This window comes from Piliocolobus tephrosceles, chromosome 15 (genome assembly GCF_002776525.5).
Source record: "Piliocolobus tephrosceles isolate RC106 chromosome 15, ASM277652v3, whole genome shotgun sequence".
NCBI lineage: Eukaryota > Metazoa > Chordata > Mammalia > Primates > Cercopithecidae > Piliocolobus > Piliocolobus tephrosceles.
This window is the reverse complement of record NC_045448.1, coordinates 37,186,557-37,199,016: the sequence shown is the minus strand read 5'-3', so window position 1 is coordinate 37,199,016 and position 12,460 is coordinate 37,186,557. Positions and strand designations below refer to the sequence as shown.

Here is a 12,460-nt window from a genome sequence, read left to right as displayed (position 1 = left end):
AGAAAGAAAGAAAGAAAGAAAGAAAGAAAGAAAGAAAGAAAGAAAGAGGGAGGGAGGGAGGAAGGAAGGAAGGAAGGAAGGAAGGAAGGAAGGAAGGAAAGAAGAGAGAAAGAGAGAGAGGAAGAAAGGGAGGGAGGGAGGGGAGAAAATACTAAATAAAAAGCTAATATCTAGAGTATATAAAGAACAACTAATATCAATAGATGAAATAAAATATAGCCTAGTAGGAAAAAAAAAAAAATGTAGCCAGATGCTGTGGCTCATGCCTGTAATCTCAGTGCTTTGGGAGGCTGAGGAGAATCATTTAAGGCCAGGAGCTCAAGACTAGCTGGAGAAACATAGCAAGACCTCATCTCTACCAAAGAAAAAATTAACCAGGCTTGGTGGTGTGTGCCTATAGTACCAGCTACTCAAGAGACTGAGGCAGGAGGATTGCATGTGCCCAGGAGGTTGAGGCTGCAGTGAGCCATGATTGTGTCACCGCGCTCCAGCCTGGGCAACAAAGACCTTCTCTCTTAAAAAAAAAAAAAAGTGTAAAGGATATAGACAGGTAATTTATAGAAGAGGACATCCAAATGGCAAATAAATAGATAATGAGAAAAAAATGTGGTAATTAGGAAAATTGAACAACAGTCAGAGCAATACTGGGATCTCTGAGAAGGAGTAAACAAGTGAGTTGATCCCTACACCTTCCTGAGCGTGCTACCTGTAGGCAGTTTCCAAGCTGCAGCACAGGGAAAGGGAACCTCATACAAAAGTCTCATAAAATTGGAGTTGGATATTGGGAGTCAGGCAGGCTGAAGAGGCTAGGTTTTCAGAGCCGATTGCTGGGGAAAAGAGCACTGTATGTTAAAAATTTAACATAGCAGGAACCTCAAAGATCTGCAGAGGGAATCTTTCTAATCTTTAACTGAGTGCAGATATCCGTATGCATGGAATAAAACTTTACAAAGACAGTGTAAATTTCCATCAAGACAAGGAAAGACTTGCTGGAAAGCAGTGAGCCAAAGAATTTTCCTGGACTTCATCCAGAGGTGGAAATAGTTCATGTTCCCACCAGTCAAAGTGGAGAGACTAATACCCAGGGCAATGGATAGGTTTCCCAGAACAGTAGATTAGATGGAGAGGAAGAAAACACCAGGAAACTTGAAGGCATAGCAATAGAAACTATTCTAAATGAAGACAGGAAAAAAAAAAAAAGACCACAGAAAAACATAAGCAGAGCTTCAGTAACTTATGGGACAATATCAAGCAAATTTACATGTAATTGGAATATCAGGAAAAGGAAAGAGGTACAGAAAAAAATGGAAAAAATGATGACTGAAATTGTTCAAATTCAAATAACTATAAATCTGCAGATTCAAGACTGTCAACAAACCCCAAGCTGAATAAGCATAATGAAATGGCATCAAAACACGTCCTAATGCAATTGCTGAACACCAGTGACAAAGAGAAATCTTTGAGGCAGCTAAAGAAAAAGATGTTACATATAAAGAAACACGTAAGAAATACAACAGACTTCTCATCAGAAACTATGCAAGATAGAAGGCAATGGAGTAATATCTTTGAAAGACTGAAAGAAAATCTTTGTCAACCTAGAATTTGATATCAGGCAAAAATATCTCTCAGAAAAGAAGATAAATACTTTTTCTGTCAAATACAGCCTGAAAAAAATAATTTCCAACAGATATGTACTATGGAAATACTAGAAGTTCTTTAGACAGAGGGAAAATGATGCCAGATGGAAATCTGGGTCTACACAGAGGAATGAAGAGCACCAAAAATGGCAAATGTGTGGGTATATATAAAACATATTTCCCCATGGCCAGGCGTGGTGACTCATGCCTGTAATCTCAGCACTCTGGGAGGCCAAGGCCGGCGGATCACCTGAGGTCAGGAGTTTGAGACCAGCCTGACTAACGTGGTGAAATCCTGTCTCTACTAAAAATACAAAAATTGGACAGGTGTGGTGGTGGGTGCCTGTAATCCCAGCTACTCAGGAGGCTCAGGCAAGAAAATCACTTGAGCCCAGGGGGCGGAGTTTGCAGTAAGCCAAGATTGCCGTGCCAGTGCACTCCACACTCCAGCCTGGGTAACAGAGTGAAACTCTGTCTAAAAACAAATCTGTCTTTAAAATCTCTTTAAAAGATAATTATCTATTCAAAGCAAAAGTAATAACAATGTATTTTGGGGCTTATATATAGAAGTAAATCTATGATAACAATGAGACAAAGGATAAGAGAGAAGAAATAGAAGTATACTCCTGTACATTTTGGAAATAAATTTGGTAAAGTTATTTGTGCATGTACTTCACAATCCAGCAATTACATTCCTGGGCATATATCTAAGAGAAACTCTTCCTTATTTGCATAAGGCAACATGAAGGAAAATCTTCATTGCAGCATTGTTTGTAAATAGTGAGAAACTTAAAAACAAAACTGAGAAGAATGGATAAGAAAATTTTGAAATATTAATAGAAATAAATATTCAGCAGTTAAAATAAATGAATTAGAGCTATGTGTATTAAGTAAATACCTTTTTTAATTTTAATTTTATTTATTATGATTATTTTTGATCCCCAGTTTGACCATGGTAAAGTAAATAAGTCTTAAAATACATAAGAATTACTTAACGGATATGAGGTTTCTTTCTGGGGTGATGAAATGTTTTGAAACTACATAGTGGTTATGGTTGCACAATATTGTGAATGTACTAAGTTCCCCTGAATCACATGCTTTAAAAGGGCTAGGCTGGGTGTGGTGGCTCACACCTGTAATCCCAGCACTTTGGGAGGCTGAGGTGGGCGGATCACCTGAGGTCAGGAGTATTCGAGACCAGCCTGCTCAGTATGATGAAACCCCATCTCTACTAAAAATATGAAAAATTAACCAGGCGTGGTAGTGGGCACCTGTAATCCCAGCTACTTGGGAGGTTGAGGCAGGAGAATTGCTTGAACCTAGGAAGTGGAGGTTGGAGTGAGCCGAGATTTATGAATTAGAGCTATGTGTATTAAGTAAATACCTTTTTTAATTTTAATTTTATTTATTATGATTATTTTTGATCCCCAGGCTGACCATGGTAAAGTAAATAAGTCTTAAAATACATAAGAATTACTTAATGGATATGAGGTTTCTTTCTGGGGTGAAACTCCAGAGATTGTGCCACCACGCTCCAGCCTGGGTGACAATAGCAAACTCTGCAATAGCAAAACTCTGTCTCAAAAAAAAAAAAAGGTTAAAATGGTGAATTTTATGGTATGTGTATTTTACCTCTTTCAAAAAAAAAAAAAAATACAAAAACCAAGTTTAAAACATAGAAAGATTTTATTTTTTAAAATAAATGCATACAGAGGTAATACCCTTTAAGTCACAAATGTGAATAAGTTAAATGAGTGATTATCTCTGCTGAGAAGAGGAAGAGGAATAGCATCAGGGAGAGGAACACTGGGGCCTTCATCTGTCTCCCAGTATTCATTCAACAAGCATTTGTTAAGCAGCATTTGATAGAGTGGATTATGCTTTCCTTCCAGAAAAAGGTTTTTTTTCACTTGGCTTGTAGGATTCCACGTCTCCTTGTTTCCCTATTAGCTGCTGCCTCTCAGTGTCCTTGCCAGTTCCACTCCTCCTCCATGGCTAGTCATCATTCTAGAACAAGGATCAGCAAACATTTTTTGTGAGGGATCAGATAGTAAATATTTTCAATTTTACTGGTCATGCAGTTTCTGTCACAATGACTCAACACAACTCATTTTAGTGTCAAAGCAGCCATAGACGATATATAAATGAATGAATGTGGTTGTGCACTAATAAAGCATTATTTACAAAAACAGGCAGCAGCCCAGTTTTGGCCCAGATCTATTCCAGACAATGAAATAATTAGTGAATAAAACAGTCAAAAATCCCTGTCCATGTGACCTTATATGTTCGAGGAAGGAGACAACAAAGACAATGAATCAATAAGTTGTATTATATAATAAAAGGCTATAAGTGTCATGGAGGGGAAATAGAACAGAATGAGGGGGATAGGGAGTGACGACAGGGTGAGAGTAATGATTGGAACTTAAATAGTGTAGTCAGGGGGCTTCATGAGCAAGTGACGTTTCAACAAGATCTGTGAGTTTTGCAGATATCTGAAGGACAAGGTTCCAGGTAAAAGGAAGAGCAAGTACAAAGGCACTGAGACAGTAGGATACCTGGCATTCTTGAAAAATCACAAGGAGGACAATGTAACTAGAGGAGAATGAAAGAAGGGCAGAGAAACAAGAGACAAGGTTACAGTGGCAACCAGGGTCCAAGAAATATAGTGTCTTGTAAGCCCTTGATGACTCTGGGCTTGACTATTTTCTTTTTCTTTTTTTTTTTTTCTTTCTTTCTTTTTTTTTTTTTTTTAAGACAGAGTCTTGCTCTGTCACCCAGGCTGGAGTGCAGTGGCATGATCTCAGCTCACTGCAACCTCTGCCTCCCAGGTTCAAGCAATGCTCCTGCCATAGCCTCTGGAGTAGCTGGAACTACAGGCATGCACCACCAAGCCCAGCTAATTTTTGTATTTTTAGTAGAGACAGGGTTTTGCCATGTTGGCCAGGATGGTCTCGAACTCCTGGCATCAAGTGATCCACCCACCTCGGCCTCCCAAAGTGCTGGAATTATAGCTGCGTGGCACCACTCCCGGCCTTCTTGCTGTATTTCACATGATGAAAGGGACAAGGCAGATCTCTGGGGCCTCTTTTATAAGAGTACCAGTTCCACCACCCAAAGGCCACACCTCCTAATACCATCACATTGGTGTTTAGGTTTTAACTTATGGGTTTTATGGGGGACACAAACATTCAGACCATAGCGATGATTTTATAATAATGTGCATGTGGGGACTATTGATAAGAAGATTTTATAAGTAAGCAAGACAAATTACTAAAGCAGAAACATTTGAGGGAAAGAGCCACAAGAGATGTGGTACAACATAAATATGGACCACTCTACAATTTCCAAAAGCAAGAATAATAGTTATTATTTTTCCTCTGCTAGTAAAAAAAGAATTAAGAATAATTGATACATACAAGATTGTTTTATCTGTGTCTGATTAGTTGCTTTACCATTATACATTTTGATCTAAAAGTCACTGTGAGTATTAAAAGAGCTAGACTTATGGGATTGACTGTAGGTCAATAACCGTATTGACAATCACAAAGAGTTATGTAGTAAGTAAGGCCTTGCTGAGAAGCCCATGTGGATAAACTCACACATATCCTCCATTCCTGGTATCACAGCCTCTTTATTTGTTAGAACAAGCACTGGTATAGCTGGGGAAAAGGCTAACAGAAGTCTTCTTGCTCAACTGCTTCTCAAAAGCCTCTTTAGAAGTGGGTGCCTTTGGTGAACATTCACAAGGGAGCCCAATATGCACACTCTGCCCATTCGAAGTGGTTCACACACATCATTTCCCTAGACCTCATCATCAACCCTCTGATATCATTCCTTCCAACTCTCTGAACATCAGCTGCATTGCCAGCCACTGGCTCCATACAAGCCACTGAAGGAGGGCCCTTTGGATCTTCTTGGGGGCCATGGTTATGGAGTAAGTGACTAGGTTGCATAAGATGAATCGACTCCAATATTCCTGACTCCCTAAGTATTTTTGATTTCTTTATCTGCATTACTTGGCATTACATTTTCATTTAGTGTGAGCTGCCACTGAGCTCAGATTATAGTAAACCAACTGGGCAAACTGGCTAAGCACTCCCATGCTAGAGACAGTACATCAACTTTCTTTTCTTTTTTTTCTTTTTTTTTCTCGCTCTGTTGCCAGGCTGGAGTGCAGCACGATCTTGGCTCACTGCAACTTTTGACTCCCTGGTTCAAGCAATTCTCCTGCCTCAGCCTCCCAAGTAGCTGGGATTACAGGCACATGCTACCACGCACAGCTAATTTTTGTATTTTTAGTAGAGACGGGGTTTCACCATGTTGGCCAGGATGGTCTTGATCTCCTGACTTCATGATCCGCCCGCCTCGGCCTCCCAAAGTGCTGAGATTACAAGCGTGAGCCACCCCGCTCAGCCTCAACTTTCAACTTTCTTCATGTCATCTTTAGACTCATTGCCATGCCTATTTCTTGCTTTCTGTTGCTCTTTTGTTGTGTAAAGCATCTCCCCTCAATCAGATCTTGTTCATATCCTCTTGGAGTGCATTAGCATCTGATTCTAGTTCTAGAAGTGAAGGCACAGGTAGAGATACCTCCTTGGTATCTCTTGGAGAATCAGCACCTCCTTGCATGGTGGCTGTCTCATGCTCTTCAATGTAGGCTGTACCAGCCTTATCAGACAATGGTGGGAAACCTGTGGAGACACAGCAGAATTTAGGAGGGCAGTGGCACTTGAATTCATTCAAATCCACCCAAATTCCCAGGGCTTCATTCTTTCACAGTCAATGCCCTCAATGTTCATAGAAGAGACCTGATGAGGCTGCAAATTAATTTTATATAGTAATTCTAGGCCAGGCACCGTGGATCACGCCTGTAATCCTGGCACTTTGGAAGGCCGAGGAGGGGGAATCACTTGAGGTGAGGAGTTCCAGACCAGGCTGGCCAATATGGTGAAACCCCTTCCCTACTAAAAATACAAAAATTAGCTGGGTGTGGTGGCACACAACTGTAATCCAGCTACTTGGGAGGCTGAGGCAGGGAAATTGCTTGAGCCCGGGAGGCAGAGGTCTTAGTGAGTCAAGATCGTGCCACTGCACTCCAGCCTGGGTGACACAGCAAGACTCCGTCTCAAAACAATTATGTTGTAATTCTGGTACCTGCAGCACCAAGCTTTGCACCTGGGGAGCCCAGACGGTAGGGAATTGGGCTCCTTAGGGAGCCCAATATGCTCACACTCTGCCCATTCCAAGAAGTTCACCCATATCATATCATTCCCCTAGACCTCATCACCAGCCCTCTGATATCATTCCTTCCAAATCTTTCCCCAGTAGAAAAGGCAGATTTTACATCACCCCTGAGGCTAGGAGGGTTTTCTGGTGCAGTCATAAAAGCTTGTGTCCTCTGATTGTGCTTGAGCTTGTCATTTTTCATTCTTTAAGCTCTCTTGGGCAGTTCAGGGGCTCAAAAAGTCAGAAAAACTTGTCCTCGCTACTGCCATTGTTGCTGCCACAGCCACCCCAACACCCACAAAGCTGACAAATGGACACCCAGCACTGTCAGAGTTTTCTTGTCACCTGGAAATGCCACAAAAAATGGTTCTACCTCATGTCCACCTTCTAAACCTCCCGCCAGTGCTTTACATTTGAGGGAATTAAGCTATGCCCAGGACCTGAGCTACAGTGTAGATTTTAGTTGTTGATACTCTGCAATGCGGGGCTGTGGGGGGATGGAGAAAGGAGGCTGGAGTAGATGCCTGCCTAGGTATAATATTCTTTTTTTTTTGAGATGGAGTCTCACTCTGTCGCCCAGGCTGGAGTGCAGTGGCATGATCTCAGCTCACTGCAACCTCTGCCTCCCAGATTCAAGCAATTCTCCCTGCCTCAGCCTCCGGAGTAGCTGGGATTACGGGGTGCCCGCCACCATGCCCAGCTAATTTTTGTATATTTTAGTAGAGATGGGGTTTTGCCATGTTGGCCAGGCTGGTCTTGGACTCCTGACCTCAGGTGATCTTCTCCCCCCTCCCCCGGCCTCCCAAATTTCTGGGATTACAGGCATAAGCCACCGCACCGGCCTAGGCATAATATTTAATGTATATTTGAGGTCTGTCTTGGGACCACCTCCCTCTCTTATCCTGGCTAAGATATTGAGATTACAGACTCCTGGTTATAATTCTAACTCTGCTGCTTACTAATTGTGTTAATCTAACTCCTCTGTGCCTCAATACTCATTAGTCACTGTGCCAATGACTGTGGAACTCTGTGTGACTCTGGGAGTGTGTCACAGTCCATCAGGTGAGTAGAATTTCTATAAATCGAGGACTACTGGTGTTGGACTATATAGGAAACTCCCTGGGGTACTGTAGGGAGCAGGTGGCTCTCTTTAACAGCAGGACTGGCCTGCAGGTGCTTTTACAGCGGCTGACAAGTGTCTGCTCATGAATGAATGGATGGGCGGGAGCAGAGTGAAGGAGATTACGCCTCCAGGCCTCTCATCCCCAGCCTTGTAAAAGTGAGGTGGCAGCGGTGTGGCAAGTGGGGAGGAGTGCTTTGGTGTTTACAGGCCTGGACTTTAACTGAATCCTGGCTTTCCCACTTACGAGCCGCTGGACCCCTAGGTAAGTTCATTTACTTAATTTCCTCTATTGTAAAATGGAGCTGCTACGACCCATCTTCCCAACCCCTCTCCAAATATTTGTGTTGAGAGTAAGTGGAACCCTTGATTCCAAAGCCTAATGCAGCCAGAGCCACCTGCCCCAGGAGCCCCGGGGCGGGGGGGGCGGGGAGGCGGTTGGGGGTGCTGGGTCCTGGCCGCGCAGAGGCTGCACGAGGGTGCCAAGCCCCCGCGCCAGTGTCGCCCGCCAGTGCCTCTCGCGCGCACTCTGGATCCAGCGCCAATTTACCCCAATCCCGTAGCAGACGAGGGCTTGTGCGAGAGGGGGCCGGGCGGCTGCAGGGAAGGCGGAGTCCGAGGGGAAAACGAAACTGGGAGCCCATTCTCCCGAAGCCGCGAGTTTCCAGCCGGCGGCCGCAGCGCAGGTGAGCGGGGCCGGGGGGCCACGGGATAGGGGCTGCGGGCCCAGCCGGGGCGGGACCCGCCGATCCTGCGTCCCCAGCTCAGGACGCGGACGCTGATCCGAAGCCCTTGGCCCCCAGCTGGGTCAGCAATGGGAGAGCAGTCCGAGGCCCACAGCCCGGGTGTGGGGCCCTCCCTGAATCCGGGGAAAGGATCGTGGAGCGGAATGGGGACTGAAAGCCATTTCCTTCCCGCGAAGAATTTTTATCAGTGCAAGTAACAAATATTTCCTAGGGAGCAGTTGTGGGGCTGGGTCTAGTGGAAGATGAATAGGCCTAGTGGCTTGACATAACGGAAAATACGGAGGCCTGAAATACTCATAGACTGGCTGAACAATCTCTGGCTAAAAATCTCTTGCATGGAGAGTTGCGGTAGTTTCCCAATTGCCTGGCCTCAGTTCCTGTTCCCACTCTGTCTCCTCACCCCCGAACCTCCACCCCCTACCTCTTCTACACACCTCAGCAACTGGAATGTTCCTTTAAGTAAGAACGAGACTCTGCCCTGCTCAGACCTACCCCATAGCTTTCCTGTCTCGTCAGAATCCTATAGACATTTATTAAGGCTCACCGGCAAGGTCCCCTGCACCCCCTACTCCGGCCATGCTAGCTTCCTTGCTGTTCCTGGTGCACAGCCAAGCATCCTCCAGCCTCTAGGCCTTTGCACTGCCTGTTTCTTCTTCCTGGAAAGCTTCTCCCCCAGATACTTGCATGGGGAAACCCCTCCCTTATCCTGCACTGCTTCCCATGCCAGCTTATCAGAGCAGCCTTCCTCAAACAACCAGCATATACAAGAAACCCCACTCTGCCCTTGCTGTTCCCCCTTCCACTACCTCAATTTTCAACATAGTAGTTATCACCTGATGACATTTTCTTTTTTCTTTTCTTTTCTTTCTTTCTTTTCTTTTCTTTCTTTTTTTTTTTTTTTTTTTGAGACAGATTCTCACTCTGTCGCCAGGCTGGAGTGCAGTGGTGCGATCTTGGCTCACTGCAACCTCCGCTTCCCGGGTTCAAGCGATTCTCCTGCCTCAGCCTCCCGAGTAGCTAGGGGCCACAGGCGCCCACCACCACAGCCAGCTAATTTTTTTATTTGTAGTAGAGACGGGGTTTCACCATATTGGCCAGGCTGGTCTTGAACTCCTGACCTTGTGATCCCCCACCTCAGCCTCCCAAAGTGCTGGGATTACAGGCATGAGCCACCGCGCCCGGCCACCCGGTGACATTTTCTTGTGGGTTGTTCCTCCACTGGTAATTTCACAATTACCTATAGCAGGGTTCACTAGTATAGTCCCAGCACCTAGTACATAATAGGTGCTGATTAAATGTTTGCTAAATGAATGGTAATTCAAAAACTCCCTTTTGAATTCCAAAATAATGAGGCGTCCTGTTGCCCATGTTTCCTTCTTTCCTTCCTTCCTTCCCTCCCTCCCTCCTTTCTTTTCTTTTTCCTCTTCTCTTCTCTTCCTTCCTTGTTTCCTTGTTTCCCTCTCTCTCTCTCCCTTCTTTGTTCTTTTCTTTCTCCTTTCAAGATGGAGTCTCACTCTGTCGCCCAGGCTGGAGTATAGTAGCTCGATCTCGGCTCACTGCAACTTCTGCCTCCAGGGTTCAAGTGATTCTCCTGCCTCAGCCTCCTGAGTAGCTGGGATTACAGGCACCCACTACCACACCAAGCTAATTTTTATATTTTTAGTATATTTCATCATGTTGGCCAGGCTGGTCTCGAACTCCTGATGTCAGGTGATCCACCTGCCTCAGCCTCCCAAAGTGCTGGGATTACAGGCATGAGGATTACATGGCCCCATGTTTTCTTTAGTACTAAAAATGCCATGCCAGATGGAAGGTAAAAGACAGGCTCTCTGGTGTCACTTAGAAATTTAGACTCTTGGGCAGATTATGCTATTGTTTTTCAGTTTGCTTATTTGAACCTGGAGATCCCGAATACTTGACCTATAGTTTGTTTGTTTATTTATGTATTTATTTATTTTAGATGGAGTCTTGCTCCGTTGCCCAGGCTGGAGTGCAGTGGTGCAGTCTCAGCTCACTGCAATTCTGCCTCCAGGCTTCAAGTGATTCTCCTCCCTCAGCCACCTGAGTAGCTGGGATTACAGGCATGCACCACCATGCCCAGCTAATTTTTGTATTTTTAGTAAAGACGGGGTTTCCCCATGTTGGCCAGGTGATCCACCCACCTCGGCCTCCCAAAGTGCTGGGATTACAGATGTGAGCCACCGCCCCCCACCGTTTATTCATTTATTAATCAGATGCTAGTTGAAGGAATGATCTATGTGAAGCAATATGCTGGCCCTGGAGGGGGCTAAGCCTGCAGGGTGACTGTAGTCTGCTGGAAGTGAGTGGAGGCATAGCCGAAGTAATGTCTGGGCATTAGTAAGATGGACAAATATAATTTTTTAGTGATTATGATGGAGGTTTCTTCCAGATGAGTGAATAAAATGTAGAATCTGCTCCCCAAATAACTCACTAATTAGTTTAAAAAGCAGTCAGGGCTGTGATGAAGGTTGGGCAAGGTGGAGTGGCAAGCCCATACTAGCTGACCCTCCAGCATCAAAGAAGGCTGTGTTGATCCTGATTGATGAGTGGAGATTGGTAGGTACAGAGAGAATGCAGATATTGCACTATACATGTAGAGGAAAGCAGATGACAAGTCCTGGATGGGGTATCTGGAGATATTTTGGTACTCATTCATTCATTATTGAGCCTGGTCCCTTACCTCTAGTAATTCAGGCTCTATTTTGGAAAATAGAGCTTATTAAATAGGCGATTTTTACAAAGGGGATGAGCACTGTGGAAGGGCCTAGGAAGGAGTGTCTGGGATTTTGAGCTGAAATCTGTAGGAAGTAGAAATTGACCAGGCCAAGAGAGCGGAAGGAGTAGAGTCAAGGGCATTTTAGCAGGGAGCAGGTTGGACGGAGACAGTTAGGAGTTCAGGAGAGAGTCCGTGGTGGAGGCATGCTTTTGAGAACCATCATTGTGTCTGTGGAATTTAAAACCACAAACCCGGAGGTGATCACCGGGGGAGTGAGTCTAAGTAGAAAAGAGCAAGTCTAAGGACCAGGCCCAGTGATGCTGGAATATCTAGAAAAGGGGAAGTTAGCACCATAGGAAAGCTGAAAAAAAAATAAATGGAAGAAAGGAAGTTGAAGAGGAACCAGAAAAGGAGTAGCTTGTGAGAACAGAAGAAAACCAAGGCCAGGTGCCGTGGCTCATGCCTGTAATCGCAGCATTTTGGGAGGCCAAGGGAGGCGGATCATCTGAGATTAGGAGTTCGAGACCAGCCTTGCCAACAATGGGGAAACCCCATCTCTACTAAAAATACAAAAAAATTAGCCGGGTGTGGTGGTGGACGCCTGTATTCCCAGCCACTCGGAATGCTGAGGCAGGAGAATTGCTTGAACCCGGGAGGCAGAGGTTGCAGTGAGCAAAGATGCCACCATCACACTCTAGCCTGGGCAATAAGAGTGAAACTCTGTCTCAAAAGAAGAAAACCAGGAGAGTGGGTGTCTTAAAAGTCCAAGATAAGACAGGGAGAGGAGGGAGAAGAGGATGTGCAACCACATCAACACATCAAATGCTGGTTGTAGGTCGAGTAGAGAAGGACTGAGAACTGACTACTGGATTTAGTGATGGGGAAGCCATTGGTAACCTCGACAAAAACAATCTCAGTGGCTTGTGGAGACTGCATGATTGAATTGATGTGTGTGTGTGTGTGTGTGTGTGTGTGTGTGTGTGTGTGTGTGTGT

At 44.7% G+C, this 12,460-nt stretch overlaps 1 protein-coding gene and 1 long non-coding RNA gene across 3 annotated transcripts in view; one reads left to right on the top strand and one right to left on the bottom strand.

Annotated features, from left to right (window-relative positions):
• Positions 1–3,522: 3,522 nt before the first annotated feature.
• LOC111545389 lies at positions 3,523–9,389 on the bottom strand. The gene is made up of 3 exons (XR_002732430.3): positions 9,274–9,389; positions 6,257–6,328; positions 3,523–3,644 (listed from the first exon to the last, which is right to left on the bottom strand). It is a non-coding gene; the product is annotated as an uncharacterized LOC111545389 (long non-coding RNA).
• The window catches only part of EIF2AK2 (eukaryotic translation initiation factor 2 alpha kinase 2), a 54,350-nt gene continuing 50,379 nt past the window's right edge, over positions 8,490–12,460 (top strand). Inside the window, exon 1 of one of the 2 annotated variants that reach the window (XM_023216343.2) lies at positions 8,490–8,669. The gene's annotated coding sequence lies outside the window, so the exon portion shown is untranslated. The remainder of the gene's footprint in view (positions 8,670–12,460) is intronic. The other variant, XM_023216344.2, reaches the window with a different exon arrangement.